Source organism: Cebus imitator, unplaced genomic scaffold (genome assembly GCF_001604975.1).
Source record: "Cebus imitator isolate Cc_AM_T3 unplaced genomic scaffold, Cebus_imitator-1.0 Scaffold277, whole genome shotgun sequence".
NCBI lineage: Eukaryota > Metazoa > Chordata > Mammalia > Primates > Cebidae > Cebus > Cebus imitator.
Genome location: NW_016107592.1, coordinates 1,956,246 through 1,961,638, shown reverse-complemented (window position 1 = coordinate 1,961,638; position 5,393 = coordinate 1,956,246). Strand labels below are relative to the sequence as shown.

At 46.7% G+C, this 5,393-nt stretch overlaps 1 protein-coding gene across 2 annotated transcripts in view; it reads left to right on the top strand.

The window, feature by feature from the left end:
• Positions 1-2,144: 2,144 nt before the first annotated feature.
• THRAP3 (thyroid hormone receptor associated protein 3) overlaps positions 2,145-5,393 on the top strand; it is a 79,862-nt gene continuing 76,613 nt past the window's right edge. The window contains exon 1 of one of the 2 annotated variants that reach the window (XM_017501049.1): positions 2,145-2,342. The gene's annotated coding sequence lies outside the window, so the exon portion shown is untranslated. The remainder of the gene's footprint in view (positions 2,343-5,393) is intronic. The other variant, XM_037728678.1, reaches the window with a different exon arrangement.

The following is a 5,393-nucleotide window of genomic DNA, read 5'->3' as shown; positions in this document are numbered from 1 at the left end:
TGTCCAGGCTGGAATGCAGTGGTGCCATCTCAGTTCACTGTAACCTCTGCCTCTCAGGTTCAAGTGATTCTCCTGCCTCAGCCTCCTGAGTAGCTAGGATTATAGGCGCCCACACCATGCCTGGCTAGTTTTTTGTATTTTTAGTAGAGACAAGGTTTCATCATGTTGTCCAGGTTGGTCTTGAACTCCTGATCTCAGGTGGTCCACCCGCCTCGGCCTCCCAAAGTGTAGGGATTACAGGCATGAATCACCGCGCCCAGCCTTGGTCTTGAACTTCTGACCTCAGGTGATCCACCCGATTTGGCCTCCAAAGTGCTGGGGATACAGGTGTAAGCCACCATACCAGGCTGACAGTTACCATTTTTAAGTAATATATATATTTTTTCCTGCCCACACCCCTAAGTAATATTCTTTATAAAATTTTTTTTTTGGACGTAACACTAGTGCACGCAATAGACTACAGTATAACGTAAACATACTATAACACTTTTATATGCACTGGGAAACTTTGACTAACTTTACTGCAATATTTGCTTTATTGTGGTGTTCTGGAACTGAACTTGTGATATCTGAGATATACCTGTATTTCTTAAAAGGGAAACCAAAATCATGTATTTTGGTATCCAGCTAGTTTACTACCGTGTTCCCAGTATTTTACACTGGGCATGGTATACGGTAGACACCCAGAAAAACCTTTGAATTTAAAATTAAATTGGCTGGGTGCCGTGGCTCACGCCTGTAAATCCCAGCACTTTGTGAGGCCGAGGCAGGTAATCACTTGAGGTCAGGGGTCTGAGACCAGCTTGGCCAACATGGCGGAAACCCCGTATCCACAAAAAGTACAAAAATTAGCTGGGTGGTGGCATATGCCTGTGAAATCAGCTACTCAAGAGGCTGAGCCAGGAGAATCACTTGAACTTGGGAGGCAGAGGTTGCAGTGAGCCGAGATCGCACCACTCCGCACCAACTTGGGCGACACAGGGAGACTCAAAAAACACTTAAAAAGCAATAAATTAAATTAGAACGTTTTAAGAAGCACTACGCAGTACGTGGACCACAGGAAGTGCTCAGAGAAGGAAGAAAAGAGTAAGCAGTGTGGAAAAAATGCTGAAGCCACCTAGGGCAAGGGCTGATGTGATGTAGTCTGCAACTTCAGTTGAGCCTTGCAGCTTTTCTCTCAGGAAGAGCATTAGAATTCTTTATTCATTGATGTGTATTTTGTCTATTTTTCTTTGGGGGTGCAGAAATCCAGCAAAACACATCTCGGCTCTCAAAGAGCTCACAGTCTGGTGGGGAAGGCCCCGATACTTATAGCATAAGAAGCAAACTTACTGTGGGAACACAGGCATAGGGAGGAGCTAGTCAACTTTGAAAGCATCACAGGTGACATAAAGCTGGGTCTTAAATGTTCAAAGGCACTAGATCAGGAATTCCAAAGGAAACCAGCCTGTGCAAAAGTGATAAACCCAGGATTCTCAAACTTGCAGGTGGATAAGAACCGGTTTAAAATGTAGATTCCAAGGATACCTCCCCGGGAAACTTCTGGTTCAATACCCAAGTAGCACCCATTTTTTAGCAAACTTCCCAGGACGATAGTCAGAAAATCATAGTCATAGAAGGCGGGCGGGGCAGCGGCGGCTTCTGGGTCTCCGAATGAGGTCACACAGTTAAAATTAAAAAACGAAACCAAACCAACCCTCCATTTGCGTTGCCCTTTCAGGGTGCTTGAGGCTTTACTGTGCCTTACTTTGTCGGAGCCTCCCAACAACGCAGTGGGGTGGAAATTACGAGTCTCATTTCACAGGGGAGGAAACAGGTTCAGAGAGGAGGGATAAATTTGCTCAAGGTCACAAAGCGGAAAAGGGTACAGCAGAGACCGAAACCCGGGAGACTGGACTCCCAGCTCAGAGGCTTATTTGACAACGCAAGCTGGCTGGGAGTGGGTGGGGCTGAGACTCTCCCTCCAGGCTGGTTCCAAAATGGTGGGGGCAGTGGCGTCAGCAACGCCCCCGCCCCTTCCGTCCACCGCCCTCCTTCATCTCCAGGCCACCCAGGCGGGGGGAGGGGATGGACTCAAGCAACCCACGTGACTGCCGACAACCCAGCGCGTGACGCAAAGCGGCGGGACCAACGCTCGCCTTGTCTTGTGGGAAACGTAGTTCCTGTGGCAGCCAATTCGGCCAGGAGAGGCGGGCATAGGACTACATTTTCCAGGAGGTCGCGGGTCTACGCCTTCGCCGCCGTCGGAGAGCGGAGACGCTGGGCGCGCTGTCGGGCGGGGGCGAGGTTCGGGCTGGTTGTGCCGTTGCGAGCTATAGCTGCGATCGCTGTGGTAGGCCCAGGTGAGTGAGCGCCACTGATGGAAGTTAGGGCAACTTAACCGGCTCCAGTGGTTTCTTCTCTTACCTTTTTTCCTCAGCTGCTGGGTCAGGGCTTGGGGAAGGCCTGGCGCGGGGTCGCTCCCCCGCGCTTACACCCTGGCCTCTTCTGAGCGGGCTCCGCTCCCTCCGGCTCCTCCCCCTCCCCGCCCTGCAGGGCTTCCTCTGGCCCCGGCCTAGCTCCTGAGGCTCTGGGTAGGCTTCTCTCCCGAGCAGCTCCTACGCCGCTTTCTCTTGCAGTCGGCCTGGGGGTGGCATCCACTCCCTAGTCTGGGTGGTATGAACCCTATTATTTGGATTTATTTTCCCGGAACTCCTGAGTGCCCTTCCCCCCACCCAGTCCCCATTGGCCTGGCTCTGTCCTCTCCTAGGGCGCATGTGGCTGGCACTCAGTAAATGTTAGTAGCGCTTCCGTTCTCTCTTGCCTGGTGGCCAAAAAAGGGACGGTCCAAATTTGTCTCCTACGGGAATATTAAAGTTCTCACTTTTCTTGGGCTGGAGCTGAGGCCGATTTTGCATTCCAGTGGCAATCGGCGTGAGTTCTGCTTATATGAGGCGACTTATTTTTGCTTCTCTTAGCTCCTCAGTAACTTTTATGAACTGTGTTTTTTTTGACTTTCCAAATCTTAGGGGTGGAGCATGGCAGCAGAAGTTGGCGAGCGGTAATGTTTTACCGAAGTTGGAAGCCGTCAGTGGCAGTACCGTGTTTACGGGGAGTTTGTTAATTGTATTGAAGGGAAAGCTTCTGAGAATATGGCAGGGCCTGGCAGAACAGAGACAGTGCAGCTTCTGTTGGGAGCATAACAGAAGTATCCTGGAGCCAGTCTGCCCGGGTTCAAATCTTGGTCTGCTATCTTTGGATCTTAGGTCAAGAGTCTTCATTTCCAGGTGCCTCAGTTTTTTTAATCACTAAATCAGTAGTAAATAACAGTGGCCCCTTTAAAGGGTTATTGTGGAGACTAAATGAGATAAAAATCACTTAGCCAGTGTTATAACTGTCATCATTTATAGGATTTCTAAAGCGTGCGCCCAGAGAGAAAAGGCATGTATCACACGATTATTTTTTTTCTCTTTCAGATGACCCTGCTTTTTTTCGTTTGTGGAAGTACTGTTGTAGTCTGTCCTGTTACTGTAGACAGCGTGACGTGTGTATTATGATATAGAAGCATGTTAAATAGCCAAAACTGGCTGCTGCCATGAACAACTTGTAGAGCAAATCGGGCTCAGTTTGCCGGGAGATGTATTTTGTCAACTAGTGTTCATATGTTAATGATACCAAAAGAAGTTCTGCAGCCATTTGGGTTTAATTGCATTTTGTAAGAGAGTTGAATTGAGGTTTCTGTAAGAAGTGATTTGATTAGAAACCTCTATGTCCAGTGTAATTCCATCTCTTTGTTTTTTTAAACTTTTTAGCACCAGAGGAAGATCTCCAGTTTTGGAAATTGATGTTAGTTTTGCAGACTAGGTACAGTTCAGTTTTAGCAGTGGTGGTTATAGTAGTAGTACCACTTTTGTGTATTTATGTAATACCAAGTGTATAGGTAGTTTTGAATTTGGTTTAGCTTGTAAAATATGGATTACAAAGAGCGATCTATTTTGTTCTGAGGAATTGGAGGGAGGAAGCTTGGAATATTTCTAAGATTAGCACAGAGATGGGGAATGATGAAGATGACTGGGAGGGCACACAGACATACGATTTATTATTTTTAGAACGGATAGTCCTAATCACTAAGCATTTAAGGGTGCTACCCTGTTTCTGTAGGACATAGTGACATCCTGAATGGAAGGAAGTGTGGTTAATGCTATTCTCTCAAATACAGGGTTTTAGTGGATTTTTTTTCACACATACTCATTCTATAAACATCTACGATCTGTTCACTGTTTGACTCTGGTACATTGGGTAATTTATTCAACAAATAGTGCTTGAAAGCCTATCATTTACCAGCTCGTGTTGTGGGCCTGTGAATATATTGGGGTGTGGTGACAGATGAGGTCTTGTCTTTTGGAAACTTAACAGGATTGTTGAGGGTGGACACAAAAGGTAAGCAAATGAACTACAAATTGAGAAAAGTAACATAGAGGTGTCAGCTTCAGGACTCTGATAGACACCGAATAGGGGAGACCTAAGGGTGGTCAGTGAAGTTTGTTTGGGGAGAGTGAGGAGTCAGTTTGTAGGATGTCAAGGAGAGAGTATCCAGGTAGAGGAAACAGCACTTGCCCAAGCTGGCAGATGGGAAGAATTTAGTGTGCTTTCAGAACTGAAAGGAGGCGGATTATGTTTGCCACTTAGAGTGATTACAGATGAATTGGAGAGAGAAGGTTATTAGGGAAGCCACTGAAGCCTTCTGATGGGTAGGAAGGATTGCCCTCTTTTCTCTCTCTAATATATACACATATATACGTGTGTAAAATTAATTACAACATGTGTTCAATAGTACAGATGAAGGAAGGAGGAAGGAAGGGATTTAAGGGGTGATTTATGTTTTAAAATCATTTCATGGAAGTATAGGAAATGCATTGTGAGGTTATGTTAAGAGGCTGAATTTGGTAGTTACCTGACAGAGCAAGGGTATAGAGGTGGAACAGCAAGAAGCAGCAGAGATTGGAGAGTAAGTAGATTTAATAGTCTCTCTAGGCTGCAGTGAGCCATGATCATGCTACTTCATGCCAGCCTGAGCAACAGAGTGATACCTGGACTCAAAACAAGTAAACATATTCTCCATGGCAGGACATTCTTTTTTTGTGTGAGATGGAGTCTGACTCTGTCACCAGGCTGGGATGCAGTGGAGCAATCTCGGCTCACTCTGTTACCAGGCTGGCTTGCCAGTGGCTCAGTCTCAGCTTACTGCAACCTCTGCCTCCTGAGTTCAAGCGATTCTCATGCCTCAGCCTACCAAGTAACTGAGATTACAGGCACGCACCACCATACTCAGCTAATTTTTGTATTTTTAGTAGAGATGGGGTTTCACCTTGTTGACCAGCATGGTCTCGATCTCACCTCCTGACCTCATGATC